The sequence below is a fragment of the Phalangium opilio genome, unplaced genomic scaffold (assembly GCF_054372755.1).
Source record: "Phalangium opilio isolate 3A_F unplaced genomic scaffold, DU_Popi_V2 ptg000048l_1, whole genome shotgun sequence".
NCBI classification, from domain to species: Eukaryota; Metazoa; Arthropoda; class Arachnida; order Opiliones; family Phalangiidae; genus Phalangium; species Phalangium opilio.
Window position 1 is genome coordinate 6,136,242 of NW_028324170.1, and position 18,756 is coordinate 6,154,997.

The 18,756-nt window shown below is 37.5% G+C and overlaps 1 long non-coding RNA gene across 1 annotated transcript in view; it reads right to left on the reverse strand.

Moving 5' to 3' along the window:
- LOC149674000 (uncharacterized) overlaps positions 1-18,756 on the reverse strand; it is a 116,911-nt gene that overhangs the window by 86,766 nt on the left and 11,389 nt on the right. Inside the window, exon 2 of the long non-coding RNA XR_016366984.1 lies at positions 7,090-7,197. This is a non-coding gene — a long non-coding RNA (uncharacterized LOC149674000). The remainder of the gene's footprint in view (positions 1-7,089; positions 7,198-18,756) is intronic.

The following is an 18,756-nucleotide window of genomic DNA, read 5'->3' on the forward strand; positions in this document are numbered from 1 at the left end:
ATGGTATCAGTAAGAAGATTTGAACCAAACAACAGTGCCGCGTTACCGCTACTTAATACACCCTAAGACGGCAAGAACCCCTTGAAATATCCGGTGGGAATTGCCGGAGCCCATCTCTCTCAACTTTCAGTTGGGCGGCAATGGTCAAGCGATACATATAGGGCCTGCACCCATATCCCATAATAGTCCTCCTAAGCTCGGATATCTCTTTCCTGCTATAACCACTAAAGTTGACATTTAATATTATAATGCCCCCGTTATAACAGTGAAATCGGATAGCTCGTAACACTGGCTCGCCTGTTTGCTTTATTGCCAGTAACCGGAATGCATACAGCTTCAAAGAAAGATAGTTCCCCCCATATCTCTCGTGTTAATTTCCATGCTGGCTTTTATGTAGGCTGGACTTGAGAACTTACTATCCGTCACGCATCATAATTCTGACGTCTTTCTAACTGTGATTTCATTGGTTGATACTTCATAGAACACCCGAGGTGCAAAAGGAAGCGGGATAAATTATTTGCGAGGTAAAATTCGTCATTATCTAGGTGGCTCTTATTACAAAATTCGCCTAGAGATACGTTGAGAAAATGGATACACAATAATTCCAATTGGCGGTATGAATTCCTACAAGTAAGTATATACGCCAGGCGCTTTCAACTAACTTGATATCCCAGTAAGGAAATATCCCTTCTTCTAGAAAGCCAATCAAAATGATCTATCTTTAGCTTTTCAACGTTAAACCACGGATACAAGAATCCATAAAATGTACTGGCTTTGTTTCCCAAAATTTCCGAAACTGCGACACATATTTGCTATATGACACTACATTCCATGTCAACTTTTTAACTTTTTTTTGAATTTCAGAGACAATGTCTATGTTTGCCATTTTGTTTGGCTTTTAAATATTGGATGAAACTATAAAATTACTAAAGTACCATGAACTTATCAATATATTACTCCACGCTAGTATACTATAATATAATTACCGAACCAATTAAAAACCCATGACCTGCAAGAACATTTTTAAAATCTCCTAACACCCATGCATTTTCAAAAATTCTAGAATTTCGCACTATTTCCAGCCAGGTACCGTGGTATCCCTTAAGTTATTCCTCTGGCGAATGCGAAATTTCTCCGAAAACGAGTATACCAGAACACATTGAGTGGTAATCAAAGATTCATGGGAATTTCCTAGAATATCCGGAAAGGGTTTCCAATAACCTTTTCAACGTTTCCTTGGCGATGCCCTTTCTATATTTAACATTAACACGAGGACCCCAACTTGGAATAAAGTAAAAGTTTATAAACCTTTGATCTTTTTCTAGATATCTCATTACGAATTCAGGCTCAATGCAGAATAGGCGGGAAAATATATTCACCCTTACCGTTTTCTCTAAAAACCTTCGACACCGTTGCGGTAAAAATGAAACGATTTCCCATGCAACATATTTCACCAAAAGCCAGTTGCAGCTAACACTTCGGGTGCTACGATAATATTGCCGCAATTCTTTCCTTTGGTGACGTTCGATCTTTCGTAATGGTGGCTACAAGAAGGTTACCTACCTCCCCAACTGAACCAAAACAATTTAATTTCAAATTTGCCACGCTCACGTACAACACGAGCACGACCGACCAACTAATAGTGAAAAGGAATCTAAGTTACTGGTGGAATATTCTAAAAGATCTATTTTATAGAGGAGTTTTGGGGCTTTTAAGTTTAAGCAAAGTATAGTTTTTAAGAGCTCGCCTTGAAGCTATAGTTTCGGCAACTCGAAAATGGTGACCCGGACGGCAAAAGTTATAGAATATTTTCGACTCGAAATCGCCCAAAGAACATACCCAATCATAATTTCTGATAGACCTAACAGAAACACCCTGTATTGCTGAGTTTAAACATAAAAGTAATTGAATATGTTCCTCCAATGAAATGAAAGTTAAATATTTCTATCATTCTGAATTCTTAGCGAAATTGAAAACTCTAAACGTTTCTTTTCACTTTGTAGTTTGAACCATATTTTTAGGCATATCCTTAAAACATACGATGGACAATCAGTTTGACCTAGTGTGTAGAAGAAGAACGTGATGTTGTTGTTGTTGTTGTTGTTCTTTTGTTCGTTATTTTTAAATGGTAATTCTCAGAACCGCATCTGGGTGTCGCTGGTCGCTAGCTGTATTGGAAATAAATGCTTTTCGTAATTAAAAAAAAAAACTTTTGAACCGCGGCCGTTGGATCCACAGCCGGATACTTTACTACCTCGCCTACAGACGTCTGTTAAGAGTGAATTGCAGATATAATAGGAAAGACAGAGAAAGGAGATAGGAGCGGTCTGAGCTGAGCTGAGTGAGTTCCAAGAGAGGCGGAAATGAGATAGACGCGGTTCGAGCTGGTCTGAATTCTATAAACGCGTGCTTTGACGATTATGCCCATAGGTCTATTGGTATTTTTTAGCTACATTGTATGGATGGGACTAATACTTTTACCCGAATAATAGTAGTAGTAGTAGTAGTAGTAGTAGTAGTAGTAGTAGTAGTAGTAACAAAGACTAATTGAAATAACGGAAATGAGGAAGTAACTACTACGTTCCCGCCCCTTACCGAAATACTAGGGGATATTTCACTGGAAGTAAATATGGGGATAGCGAGAGTACGTAGACGATGTTGCTTAATTGTGGGCTAGACCATCTTGTTTTATTTTATTTGTGAACAAAACGGAACGTTTCTAGAAAACTAAACTGATAGATCTTATGATATTACGGATATAAATTGATGTTAGATCTTCGCGAGCGAGAGGGGCTATGCACTATGATGTATAAAAGAATTTTTCCCCCTCTATCTCAGCTTACGAACTCAACTGCTATCCTTCCTCTACGAAGTCTTGGCTCATAAACTGTCTCCCAACACTGGGAGAATGGCATCAAAACCCATTTAGTGAAAACTAAGGGGCAATTTAACATTTCCCTACTTTGAACCCATTAAATGACTACGCTATCTGATATCATGAAGTGTCCAGCGAGTTAGTGAATACCCCCTCGAAAACGCGAGTAAAATTCGGCAGCGTTTTTACCCCAAAATGGCTGAAAGCTTTTTTCATAACAGTTTGAGTATTTTTTTGGTATTTCTTTCGGTTTTTGTGGCTCGAAGCGCTTTTTGCCAAAATGTTCCCGCAAAAAACATTTTCTTCTTCAATAAGTTATTTATTTGGATTCTCGGTTGCACTCTTGAAAGGTATAAAAATAAGGCCCTTCACTCTAAGTGCCTTTAAACTCTTCCTAGAATGCAATCTAGCCTATGAAAGCGATCGAGCCTTTTAGAAATTCGATATCTATTGGTATTTACAAAATACCGCCTCTAACAGATTTTACTTTCTTTACAAATATCGCCTTCAATAACCTATAGGCCATGAAACGAACAACCTTTAGCGTATTTCCGCTTTTCGCGACCTATAACGCAGCCTGAGGCCTTTACTAAAGAAGGCTGTGTGGACGGAATTCAAGGCGGAAGAAAAAGTTTAACTGAAATATCGCGATACTCCAAGGAATTATTTATTTATATTGAAGAAACTTTTAAAAAATAGGCTTTCCTTTCAAACTATTATGTATTCACGAATGTGCACGTAAAGGGGACATGAAGGAATAACGCTGCATGCGGTTGACGAAGTTCTTACGTATCACATAAATGTCCGTGGAAAAAAAACACACAAATTGGACAAATAAAGAGCTTATGAAATTAAAGTCATTTCCAAATTTTTAAATTGACTTTTCCAGCTTTCCCAGACCAATTTTAATTTCGTGGCTTTGAAAATAATACCATGAACTTCGTGCTATACATAGTTCCCTACTACCACAGCGTAATTACCGAAACAACATAAAAATCTGTCGCTTTTATATTGTAGTTTTAAAATTCCACAACAACCGTTTTCAAAAACTCAAACTTTCCCCGGTATTGCAGTAATTCTACGTGGCAACTTGAATACGCAATGTTGCTATAACTACAGCTATATACAGTAATAGCAGCTCCAAGCACTGACTGCATGCATGGGATACCAAGACTATTCTATATCTATTTGGAAAGAAATACGTTCACGTGGCGTCTTAAACGACATATACATATACCATATCAAAAGTTTATAAGATATGTTCCATAAGTATGACACTTCCTATACTTCGTAATGCTAGAGACATGAGAGCTAGTTCGAGAACGACAAGCGAGAATTGACTACACTCGGTTTTGTAGTCCATCTTCCAATTTAGTCCGTACTAAGGCTTGACAGCGTCTCACCAGTCGTCGCTTTACGAGAATCTAAGACGTTTCGCCTACGTCACTTCATGACAACCAATCAGTAACCAGTGACAAACTTATGGAACATATCTTATGAACTTATGACTATATGTAGTCTCAGGTATATTTAAGGTGGGTGGAGCGGATCTTTTTAGGCAACAATATCTTTCTTGGCAAGCAAACTCTTCGATCTTATTCAAGAAATATTCCACTTCCTCCCCCCCCCTCATTCTTTCTTGTTCCGGTTCTCACGAAGGAGGAAGAGGGAGAATGGAAAAGATAAGTTTGTTTGCGAGTAGGAAATTACGGCTTTGCTTATATCAAAAGAAAATGGGCGTTACCCTTTTCTTGCAGCAACAGACCGCACAATGAGATACAAAAGATGATATCTACTTACTAACGGATTTAAAGTGATAGTCAACAAAAAGATCTATAGAAATTTCATCAACACTTTTGGCTTTTTCTCGCCACCCCCTTCAACTTCACGTATTTAAAGGGATAGTCAACAAAAATATCTGTAGAAACTTCATCAACACTTTTGGCTTTTTCTCGCCACCCCCTTCAACGTTGCGTCTTTAAAGGGATAGTCAATAAAAAGATCTATGGAAACTTCAACACTTCTGGATTTTCCTCCTCTCTTTTCAACTTCTTGGCGAGAGGGAGAAAAACCGATTTTCCTGAGTTTTCCAGGATTTTTCCCATATATTACCCAGGTTTTTTTCCCATATACCAACTCGCATCTCTACTCATAGCCCCCCCCCGTTTCAAAGTATGTCACGTGTTCACGATCAAAACTACCTCTTTTAATGGAAGTTACTTGGTTTTGTCGCGAACCGCCTACGAACGTTTTATATTGAGAAAATGGACTGAGAAGGCCGTTCTCTCAAATGTTGTTTTACGGAAGAAAAAATGCAATGTTTGCTTTCTGTAAAATATACGAATAGAGCGAGATTCCGGACTCGTTTTTTTTTTTCAGGGGAAAGGACAATTGACAAAAAAGTATAGTTTTCTTTCCCTGAGTTACACTTGATCATTAAACAGCACTACTTTCTTCTGTCATTAGAATGTTTAAAATGGCGTGTCGACACGCCCCTAACGAATCAGCCTTGCAGCATATCTCTAGGAGAATAGATTTCTCAGATGAGAAAAAACAACAACGTTGAAATACTTCGCGAGTATCCGACACCACGATATTACGGTTTTTCAAAGGTCGATGAAACAAAGCCGCACCACAACTTATATTACAACAAAAGTTTCCCGTAGCAATAAGTGGGCGTGTCATATTAACTTTTCTCTTTCGGATAAGAAATTCAAATATTGGTTATTTAAACGACGACATTCGTTTTTTTCTACTTGAACATTCTTAAATTCTCCTGACAGAATATTTGCTTAAGAAGCGATCAGTGACGTAAGTGGCATACATTGGAGGCCTTACACGTCACCCTACTTTAAAAAAAAGAGGTCTTTCAACTCTAAATTATGAGAACTGGACATTGGGGCTCCTAAACAAAAACCATTTTTAAATATCTGCCTCTTCAGAGAACCGTATAAGCGTCATTTTCACAAACCTGAAACCACTAAACATTTCCCCCGTCATTTCAACTCCCGGTCTAAGATATCCTCCTCGTATAATAATCCTTTCACTAAATATTAGATTTGTGGATTAAAATTAAATCCAGTGCACTTCAGTTTTTGCAAACTTTAAGAGTGTGGAGACAAACAGGGCGCCTTTATAAGTCTGACTGACAGTCTATAAACCAGATCATAAGCCTGTAACCAAGTCATAAGTGAAGAACAATGTAACAATGCACTCCGTCTGCCTTTCGATAGGCTTATGGCGGCATATTTCATTTGCATTTTCCCCATATATATAACACTTCTTAATCAGAGTTACAGGTTTCTGCACTTAGATGACGAAGGGAATCGGTTTCTATCCTTGGTTCAAATAATACCGGCCATTTACATAATCCATCTTTCCGTATAAGACAGGAAAATATGGTTGCCACAATATTTTCAAATTCAAATTCCCTGACAATTTCCTGCAATACTGTTATTGTCAAATTCCTCGCAGATATCTAAATATATTTATTCTCATTCTTAGCTTCGATAATGAATACCTAATCACATATTTTAGTTTTGATTTTGAAATGTCATATTAGCTATCATAAAATAATTTTCCATTTAATCTCTTTTGTCCCCTCAGAAACACTAATAACTAAGTCTCCTGCCTCCCCACTGGTTTTTCCATCTGCCATTTGGTCATTTCCCCAGAGAGAAACAAAAGAATCGGCGACATTGAAAAGGCAATCGATAATAAGCTAACGATAAACGATACTGGACACCGAGAGCTTGAGTCTCTCCACTGTACGACAATAGAATTTCTCCTTCCAATGTTGCCCTCACAGGCAAAACAAAACAAAAACACGTTTTGAAGTTAAAAATTCATAGATTCTCAGTAAGGGAGCCAGTATGCGTGGGAATCGTTGGTCATGTGGTTAGGCTTAGCGACTCATTCAAAAATCCCCTTCGTAACGAACAATTTTTCATAAAAGTAATTTTTCATTGTAATTACAAAGCAGAACTTATTAAAACCATCTATCACGCATTCAAAAAGGATGACTACAGAAGTTTCTATTGTTATATTTCATAGAAACCCCGCCTTTATGTCCCCATAAAGCATCCCCCCCCAAACCAAGGCTTAAATGCTTTTTTATTTTGAATATCTTGGAGACGTTTGTTAGTTATTATCAGTTTGTTTTTATAATATCACGGGACAAACAGTGCACGATCACAACAATTACGATTGTTTACTCAATTGTGACTGGTTCCATGATGAATGATTTCTCTGTTGTCTCTAACATTGGTTCCTTTCATTATCAATGTAGATCCTGTGTCCAGAGCTAACTTCAATGGCACAATCTAAACGTCAGAAATGGAAAAAAATCGTTATTAACTTAATATAATAATAATAATATAAAAAAACATGTTGCAAAATACGGAATAATGCGTGATACAATTAAAATATACTAAAAAAACGAAATGCTTACATTCCGATATTGAAACCCTACTTTATTCTAAGTTCAATTAAATAATTTAACTTAAACCCAACCGTAAACGATCATTGTGTTTTAACTTAAATTAACTTAATTACTTATAGAAATAATTTATTTGAAACGAACCGGCATCCCCGTCCGTACTCAACTTTCCATATTTGATGGCAGACGAAGATACATTAAGGAAGAGCCTACTCGATCAAGCACTAGCTCGATAACAGAGTGGATCTCGTGGTATTGTTATTTTAGGTGCAACATTAATTTTCGCGCGTTTCAAATTCTTTAATATTAAATAAATACAATTAGGAGATTATTTTATCCCTCGTCTCATACAAATAATTACTACGTTATTTATGTAGGAGGTACCTCGGAGTCCTTGACATCTTTCTCTACTCGCTCCCTTTTCCTAATTCTAATTGTAAAAGTCAAAAAGTCGCGACCTAAAAACGTTAAACAAATACACTGGGGAAATAGATACCTACATGTAGCTTAAAGCTCTTAGTTCAAAACTCATTTCTTTAATTGCCTAATCTTAAAGCCGGGACAGGGACAGGTAGCAAGGTCCGCCTTTCCCTAGGGACCAAGCAAGCCCCCATTTTCCAATCGCAATTAGTGTAAATAGACACTTTAAGCTACCATACCAAAATATAAGGCAGTTCTATAATCTAGTAGTTTCCTCCTATAATTTAGTAGTTTCCTCCTATAATTTAGTAGTTTCCTCCTATTATTTAGTAGTTTCCTCCTATTATTTAGTAGTTTCCTCCTATAATTTAGTAGTTTCCTCCTATTATTTAGTAGTTTCCTCCTATTATTTAGTAGTTTCCTCCTATTATTTAGTAGTTTCCTCCTATTATTTAGTAGTTTCCTCCTATTATTTAGTAGTTTCCTCCTATTATTTAGTAGTTTCCTCCTATTATTTAGTAGTTTCCTCCTATAATTTAGTAGTTTCCTCCTATAATTTAGTAGTTTCCTCCTATAATTTAGTAGTTTCCTCCTATAATTTAGTAGTTTCCTCCTATAATTTAGTAGTTTCCTCCTATAATCTAGTAGTTTCATCCAATAATCTAGTAATTTCCTACTATAACCTACAAGTTTCCTCCTATAATTTAGTAGTTTTCCTTCTAAACATGCAACACAAGGCTATTACGTATTACATTCCTCATAAGTTTATTTGATACAAGCAGACAACATTGTGACATGTTTCTGCCTGTTGCCATCATTGGAAGGTTCATTCGTTACAGCTTAACATCTCTATTGTTTGGACTGCGATAACTGGCAGTCTATATTCAGGCGAGGTTGACTTTAAAGCGAAACCTACATCATTGCGTTATCTCAAACGCCTTGTTAGAGCAAACTGCGGTTGTATCTCGAGACATTCCCCAAGGAGAGCAAGAGAGGGAAAATAAAAAATTAGGGAAAAAGGCCCTCTGCCCTTTTTTGGAAAAGCTACAATATCTGATCTTATGCTCTGCTTAGTCCTTGCCTACCATTAAGTAAATTGAGCCAATCCACCCTGCACCTGTCATGTACAAGAGCCTTACCATGCGCGCCCATGTCAAAAAATGAATGCTTAACAAAATTTAATTTCATAAAAATGCCATCCATCTAAAATTATTACAGAAAATTCTAAAATAATTCTGCTACACTCAGGGCTGTACTTTCCTCCTAAAATAAAACACTTTCCAACTGTAATCTAGTACTTTCCTACTACAGACAAGTACTTCCTTACCACGGTCAAGTACTTTCTTACCACGGTCAAGTACTTTCTTACCACGGTCAAGTACTTTCTTACCACGGTCAAGTACTTTCTTACCACGGTCAAGTACTTTCCTACTACGGTCAAGTACTTTCCTACTACGGTCAAGTACTTTCCTACTACGGTCAAGTACTTTCTTACTGTAATAAAGTACTTTCCTACTGTAATAAAGTACTTTCCTACTGTAATCTAGTACTTTTCTAGTAGTACTACAATAACTACAAGACAGGCGGTATAGTGAAAAAAGTACTATACTGTAGGTTGAAAATAGAATACAACCGAATAGCTAAGTCACACTACTGGAAAGCAGTTTCGATTATCCGATCCCTGCAGAAAAAAGTAACTTTTTTCGATACGTGGGGGTGTAGACCCTTGAAAGCGCAAAATTACCCGAATTAACTTTTAATATAGTTGCATGGCCCCCTTCTCCTTTCCCACAAGTTCCTTGACCAATCCGTCAAACTCGGACTTGAAGCCAATGGAACCAAAACCTAGAGTGATCCTATTTCCGTTTCCCACGTATCTCATCTCCCTGCCTTCAAATGTACTACATCTGATTCGATCAATGGCAACCTGAGATTGAGGGTGAAGCGAAATCGCTCGGGTCAACTTGGTCCAGTCCAGAAATGGAGACTGGTCAGTCAGCTTCAGACAGGAGTCCGATAGACCAATTACTTTTGATGGAGTAGACCATAGGAGTGTCAATATTTTGCAGCCAAAGTAACGCATCTTATGGGTTTGATTACGTATACCATATGGCGTTCTTGTTATAAAGGTATGAAATCTTAAGCCTTGGTTTTAATCTTAACCTTTCACCTCGGCGCCTCAACTTATATTGAACCGATATTTTAAAGGGAGAATGAAATGGCTAGACAGTAACAAATTTAAAATCGATTTAGTTTCTTGGAAGCCAACTCAAAGGGGTGAAATAGCTAATGTACTTTCTATGGGCGCCTGTACAACTCTTTACCTGCATGACACCCGTGTATTATATAGAGGCTGTTCCAAAAAAGAGGTGGTTCTTTGGGCGATTTTGAGTCCAAAATGTTCTATAACATTTTGCAAAAATTAAGTAAGAAAATCTACGTCAATATCAACGATAAATAAAAAGTTTGAAGATTTTAAAAGTTGAGTTTTTCAATATAAAACAATTTAAAAAGAGTTTGCTGGTCATTTTGAAATAATTATTTTCAAATACTACCACATGTAGTTATTAAAACCATTTATAATTTACCCCTTATTAACTAAAATAAACCTTTCAATTAAACAATAATTAATATTAAACAACTTTAAATAAAATAAAAAAAACTAAAAGTTTCAGTCGGTTTCTGCATTCTCGTAAAGTATTTGCATTCAGCCACCTCCAAAAAACACGCGCAACACAAACTGATAAACGATCTACTGCCTTTGAAGAGAAAAAAATCTTTCCCCTATAGCGACTTTTGCTCTTAGTAACTACATATCCCAAGCAGATTTTCAGGTAGAAAATTCACCCTTCTAAGGGTGAAACCGAGTGTCAGAGGGTGTCTACAGTCCGGGGGGAATAACCAGCAATTTGCTTGGAGTGAAAGTCCGGCGATAAACTCCATTTCAAAGTTCAAGAGCGCTTTGCACAAGACTTTGTATATATATATACATATACAAAGTTCAAAGGTCAAATCCCCAGAAAAGCAAAATAGATGGAAAACAAAAGCCGCATTTCATTCCACATTCTCTGAAGAAGTAAATAATAATACATACAAGAAGGGTGCAACTATATAACGTTTCCATGCTCAACTCACGCTCACTAAAGGCACCTGTTACTACCGCTATATTTTTCATACAAAAACTTTAAACTGACTTTATAAAGATTTCCTGAGCGTTTAAAGTAATTTTTAAAGCAAATTTTTAATTTCAACTTTCATTTTTAGAGAAGTCAGAATGTTTAGAGTTTAAAATTTAATAGAATCAAAATAAATATATAAATATATTAATTCAGGCTAGTACTACTACATGAAAACTACCGAATCAATGCACTTTTTCAGGTCTTCAAGGTACTTTGGCAACCATGTTTTGTTAATCAGGGACTTATTTTACACGTCACATTCTCTAGACGTTCAAATTATTTAACGTAGTTCTAAAGCAGGCAAGATATACTTCTACTTCAGAGAATTATAATACTCTTCTGATTTTGAGCGCAGGTTGAAATAGCGAATTGATATCGTAGAATATTGGGTGCATGGGGGTTGGGACTATTTTGAAATTCGAAATATCTTGATTTCTTTGGTGTGTGGGGGCGATATATTCCCCATTTCCCCAATGTGGTATTGGGGGTAGCGCCCCCTACAGATGAAAAGTGTTATACTTGGGTGGATGGCGGTGTTGGGGGGGGGTTTAGAGCGAGTGAGGAATAAAAAGGAGACTCCAAAACTAGAATCAATTGCGAAGCAAGGAATATTTTAGCTCCGTATCTCTCCAATCCATCTAACAAATGGGCAAAATGCTTTTTTTCTACTCTTTGAGCGTCTTGCAAAGACAATAAAAAACCATACCGGCAAAGTCACAATTGATAGTAAATTCCACTACTTTGACGCATTCATAGTAAAGACAAAGTTTAACTGAGAGACGGCAAAAATAACAATCTTACAAAACGAAAACAAGTAAGCGAGAATGAAATATAAGTACCCTACAGACAACCATTTACTTCCTAATCCTTGGCCTTCTCTCTGATGCCAGACTGCATTTGCATTTTTACAGAGCAAAGAAGGTTTTCGAGTTAAATTACAACATGAAACCGTAGGGAAGGAATCGAAATGGCCCATCATTTCCACGATTTTAAACCCGCCTCCCCGCCTCTCGCATTGAACAACCTTAGAAGGATAGCGCTGCAACTTAACGAAGATAAAGTCTCAACCGTTTCTAAGTCCGCATTTTACTATAGACGTCCTGAAGGGGACGTTAGCCTATGAAGATGTCTTCTCATTACTAGACACGGGTTTCGTCGCCCCAACTGAGTTAATACCAACAATAAGTGGGCGGAAGGATACGTAAATAGTAGAATAACAAAACCATCTTTACCGATGTACGCCTTTCCCTTCATTACAGCTTCCATCAAATACGTGAGAACCAAGCGCGTGCGGAAACAACATGACAGCGCGAGAGACACTCTTCTTACAATAAGGGGAAGGATATATGCCATATTTAACATTGACGCCTTGCTTTGGAAACTCATTTTAATTGAATAGTGTCCGACCGCACGCGCGTTTACCTTGTTATTTCGGGAGAGCTCGTGCGGCCTGGGAGTGTAATGTAATAGGAGAGCACGCGCCAAAAGGTAGAAATGGCGGGAATGGATGTAGAAGGGAGGACAAACGCGTGGTCTTAAACAATGATCAAGCAAGCGGGGATCATTTCGCATTGTCTTCCATCCATCCTTGTCTTCTTAAGCTCCCCCGTCCCTACGCTTCCGCAACACTAACTAACATGTTGCGGGAGAAAGCTCTAATGAAATTAAAGCCCTAGTGCCCCCAAGATGGTAGAGAACCATCTCAACTCGGTGTCGCCGCTTATATGATAAAGGCGGGAATAACGTGACAGAAATGTCTCATTTACATTTTCGAAATTAAAATCAATCCGAGTCAAAAAGGGAGCTCCCGCGATAATTATAATCTCCACTGATAACTATTGCACCTTCCCAGCGTGCAATACGAGTATGATCGCCCGTCAAGTCACCGAAAAAGAAGTTCAGGGAAATTTAATTACTTTGCAAGGAGGATGCTGCAGTTAATGACTAGCGTATAGCGGAAAATAAGGCCTTGGTTAAAATCTTTGGAAATTTCCAGACATAGTCAAGTCTGTCGCTTATCGCGTGACCAAATTAAGGTTTTAGACGTTTTGATGTTTTTCTTAAACTGCCTATGCTAGATTATTAGGTTTTCAAAGAGCTAAGTAGTTTAACTTCGGAAGAAGTAAGAAGTACTATCTCAAATCGCCTGGAATCATAATAGAAGAAATACCAGCGTCGCCGCGAAAGAATCTCGGAAAAGTAAAGTTGTTATCTATGGAAAGGCAGCCGTTCGTAAAGACACCAAACCCCCCACCCCCCAGCCAATAATCCTCTAACACCCACCAATAGCCAATCAGAAGACGATATAAAGACGGACTAGGTCTTACTTTCCTAATGTTAAGCCGGTGTCACACACACTCGCTATTCGGGAAGTGTAGAGCGACTGTTGCGGATCTTTTTCCCGTCGAGAGAGAGAGAGAGTGACCAAGACGATAAAAATGCGGAACCGCCTTTATGGAATAGGCATGCAACTTAGCTGTACCGTCGTAGAAACAAATTCATTGGGTTGGAAAAAATTGGCCCGAGTAACAGAAGAACAAGTTGAGGAAGGCTTCATTCAATTCTCGTATCAAGAATAGATAAGATCCGAGGGAATAACCAACCAATACAATGTCATACCGACATCAAAACACAGAGTTTCAACTTGCGCTGGTGAGCCGGATCAGTAGGTATATACACAAAGAGGCTAGTTTTTAAGGCAAAGCTTTCACGAGAGAACACATTAATTTCTTAAGAAATTTAGCATGCTTTTTGTTAGTATTGTTACTGAAAGTCATTGTCTATATTTAATTAAAAAGTTTATTTATGTTAGTTTTCCTAATTGTCGTATGAATGGTTAATAATAAGCATATATTCGTGCAAATATTGATTTAGGTAACTATTGTTCCTTTCCTCCACGAGACGTTCTACTTTCAACCGATTCATACCTAAATATTTCGTATAGGCCTATTGACCAGTCCAGGACTCTGTCAAAGACATAAATAATATAAAATCCTGTTACGTAAGAACGAGACGCTATAGTACTATAGCTGTCTATCTTATCTAGGAGTGAAAGGTCATTAACTCCTGCCTATAGATAAAATTGGACATTGGTCAGTCGCTCAAGTGGTCAGTTCTTCTCGATAACGTCAGGCCATCGAAAAATAAATGAAATGGAAAAATTGAAGAGGCGATAGAATTATTATTATGTCCTGTCCATCAATGAATCGCTCTCGCTCGGACAGTGGTCAAGAGTATCCGGAAAAGGTCAAGTAGATAGAGATACGATGCGTGGGAAAATCAAATGGTAAGGAATAAATATAGGAGGAGATTGCTTCAAAAATATCTCGCGCGGAAAATGATAAAAGGCGGGAAAAAAGGCCACGCGCGCATGATGATAAAAAGCGGGAAAAAGGCCTCGCGCGTTCGCGCTCACACGTCAATCACCCATTCCATAAAGAAAAGGCGCCAAATGATGCATGTCCTAAATGCGTGCTTTTTTCTAAAGTCTCGCCCCATAAACTAACACGCAAAGCCCTAAGGTCCCATCTATCAATAATTAAAATAAATAAACGGGAAAAAAACGCATGTTTAAAATTAAAAGCAAACACTCGAGGATATAGAAATCCCGAGAGATTGAAGCGCTGACCTATTTCTTATTATTCATGGAGGATACGAATAAATTCACGGAAAATTTCCGGGGAAAATAACTCAAGTAGAAACTGGCCTAAATACGAAATGGAACCCCCAAAAAAGTGTACATAAGGCAATCAAAATGGTCCTTCCCAAATAAGTGATTACACTCATGTGTTAATTAATCTATCCTGTCTGACTGACAAACAGACTGATAATCAACCCCCAGCCCAAACCGCTGAAATGTTTCTGGAACCTTAAAACACCTTCTTTACGATCCAGGCATTTCAACAGATTTCTTTAAAATTTAGTAGAGATGGGCCGATACCGATCCCATATCGGTATCGGTACCGATATTTGACTTTAACCGAAATATCGGTATCGGTTAAAAATGAACCGATATTTCTACCCGATATTTTTTAAGGAAAAATATCGGTTCATTGTCAAACAATACCGATATATCGTTTAAAGTCAAATATCGGTACCGATACCGATATGGGATCAGTATCGGCCCATCTCTACAACCTATATTATATCATCTATTTTCTTATTGATATCGGTTAATATATCGGTATCGGTTTAATATCGGTTTATTCGAAGGATCGGGTAAAATATCGGTATCGGTACGTATCGGTTTCCCAAGTATCGAATGATATCGGTATCGGTTAAAACTGGTATCGGCCCATCTCTAAAATTTAGTACACGGGTTCTCTATATAATTTATATAAGCTTTATGGCTTTTGGCCTTCGATTTGCCGCCATCTTTGAAAATGGCAGCTCTAAAACTAATAAAAAATGTCCCAAAGGGCTGACGGGCAACGCTGGGTGCCTTTGTTACTAATACAGTATAATCTTATTTAAATCACACAACTTAACTGCTTAGAAAATCATAAAAAAAAACAAGTTCATAATTAAATAAAAAATATTAACTTATTGGGTAGATTATTATTATAGGCTTATGTATAGACGCAGGTACTTTTGAGATAAGAGAGTGAGGGAGTAAAGCGAGGAAACGATTTTCGCCCCCCCCCCCTGGGTTACTTGACTCCAAGAATGGGAGATCCAAGTCCCTAGTCTACCTGCTAACCTGCTGCCGTCTGCTAACACGCGTACGAACACAAAATGAATCTGGGATGGTGCGTGGGAAGAGGACTTTTGTATAAGGCCATAGCCGACTTGTATTAATAAAGGCCTATAGGTGATCCTCGGTTTTTTTCTGATATTGGCAATGGCCGTCGTGATCTGCCGCCGCTAGATGTCGTTCTTAGGGGGAAAATTTAGTGGCGGAAACTTTAAAATGAATGAAAAAGCCAATAGGAGAAAGCTTACTTTTTGCCTTGAGGTTGGGGTTTTTTTTTTTTTTTTTTGAATAAAGTAAGGCAGTTTATTTAGAAGTAATACATTTACTTGATAACAATATATTTGTCTTTATCTCATTTAAAGTGCGTTTAGAAAAGTATGTTTTCTACTTTTCTATCACAGTACAATGTAATATTTTCAAAATAAGTGTTTTGATTAGTACCTAACATATGAAATTTTTTGAATCACATTACAACTTTGCATATTTTCGGGGGATCATTAGGGGTTTGACAAGCTTATCTAACATAATATCACATAAATTAATATATACATATCACAGTAGGATTGAAAAAGTTTAGTAACTTATTGCGTTATTGCGTACTTTATAATACCTTAAATATTTTGCCGAGGTAGAAACGTTAAGGGTTCTTTGACAAAATCAGATACGAATCCTACGATGATTTATAATTTGTAATTTAATATACTTTTGATTTGTAATTATAATTTTTTATTTGAGGTTCATGTAATTTGGCCAACCCTGTGAATATGCCCATATTTATACCAAAACATTACTGGGGTATTTTAGGGCAAGGAATGGGGGTGGATACGAAATCTGAGAGAAATACGCCCCTTAACTGTGGAAACGATTGGGTCTGATGGGACGCTGAAAATGGGGGAGGAATAGGTACGCTTAAAATGGGGAAGGAATAGGTATATATTAATTTATGTGATATTGTGTTAGATAAGCTTGTCAAACTCCTAATGATAAACTATGCCAAAGATATAAGTGACGTTGAAGAAACAGTCAAAACGTACAAATAAAAACCCTTACCCCGAAAATATGCAAAGTTGTAATGTGATTCCAAACATTTCATGTGTTAGGTACTAATCAAAACACTTATTTTGAAAATATTACATTGTACTGCGATAGAAAAGTAGAAAACATTCTTTACTAAACGCACTTAAATAACATAAAGACAAATATATTGTTATCAAGTAAATGTATTACTTCTAGAAAAAATTGCCTTACTTTATTCAAAAAAATACCCCAACCTCAAGGCAAAAAGTAAGCTTTCTCCTATTGGCTTTTTCATTCATTTTGAAGTTCCAGCCACAAAATTTCCCCCTAAGGGCGACATCTAGCGGTCGCTAAAAAATTGGTATGCCGCCCCATGGGTAGCTTCCTACCTATAGGCCTTTATTAATACAAGTCGGCTATGATAAGGCGGGCGCTTTAACTTTCCGCACGAGAGATTCTTCCGCCAGCTCGCGCCACCTTGACACCCAAAAACGCATTATGAAATGGTGGCGCCAAAAGTTAAAATACCCCTGAACAAAATGGAGAAGTTACTGAAGGAAGGTATGGTACCAAAATAACAGGGGGCTCGGACAAAAACAAGTAATTCAAATCGTCTCCTCAAAAACGAAGGCCGCGCAAATATTTTCCTAAGCTGAGGCGTATACAGTTTTAACAAAATGGGGTTTCATTCTCCCTTTAAAAATGAAATTAAAACCAGCGAAATGGTAGAGTGTTCAGTCCCTCAAGACAAAAAAAGTTTGCTAAAATCTTTTTTGGAGATTCTAGGGATTTTTTTTTAAGAATCTTGGGTGTCGCGTTCTTAAATTTAAACGTCCGTAAAAAATGCCTGGGAGCGTTTTACCGGAAAATCTCAATATTACTGACTCCTCGAAAATACCTTTCGCACTTTCGCCGTTTTCATATTAAAAACAAGTTGGGAAAACCAAAATATTACCTCTCCGAGTCAAGACGACTACTTCAAACTTATTTACCCAGATATGGAAATGTTTCTTAAGTTAAAATTTATGAAATATTAAAGCAGTATACAAAGCATAGCAAATTTACTGTAAATCAGACGACATTTTACATCCAATAATGATATACTTGTACACATTAAAATCATCCCATGGGGGAAAAACGGGAAATGAAGAGATAAAACTTTGGAGGGATATTAACTTTACGTGTTTGTAAAGGCCCAATTTTCTACTCCTCAACTGTATGCCCTCTATGTTCAAAGCCATATTCACAACAGGGTTGGCATGTAAACACTATCCTCTCGTTTCACCTCAACGATTTTCTTAGTTTAACAACATGACTGTTAACGTTACATAACACCAAAGCTTATTTGTGGCTACACACACTGAAAGTAAATGCGTACCATAAAAAGCATGAAAACACGAAGCTATTATCCGATTACGATCAGACCTTTCACTGGTCTGGGCTGCGTTCAGCAGAGCTCACCAAAAAAGACAGCGGATTTTGGAAATGTTTACCGGTGAGCTCTGTCGTCATAGCTTTTCTCCGGTCATCGGCGTTTTATAAATGACGCTGGCGCAATAAAGCGTGCAAGGTACCAAGGCTTAACAAAAATTGTAGGATAACATATTTATAGAGATAGATAACAACTTTTATAATTAAAATTAGAAAATAACATATCTCTTAAAATTCTCGCGTGATCAACTGGTTTCACGCCAATTAAATAGCTATAGTCCCATAAAGCTATTTGTATTAATTCCTCCATGGTTTTTTCGCCAAGCTGAGAACTACGCGTTTTACGTCACGTTATCCAAAAAGCCGACTATTTTCTTTGAAGACCGCGCTAGCTCAGCGCTAAACACCGTGACGTCAAAATTCAAAAGCAAAATCCCGTTATGTAGGACACTGCTAGCAGCGCTGGGCTCTGCTGAACGCGGCCCAGATTTCCACCATGATTATAAAATCTAAGCCTAATTATTTAAAAGTGTATTTAACTTTCGGCTCACTATGAACCGTTAATGTCTCTGCATACAGAAACGAAAACCAAACCCAAACGTTTACTTTTTGGTTCACTAGGCCTATTGACAAATAAGAGGTCATTTGACCAACATAGCAGCATTGTGCTTGTATTCACTGTGATTTTAGAAAGGATTATGCT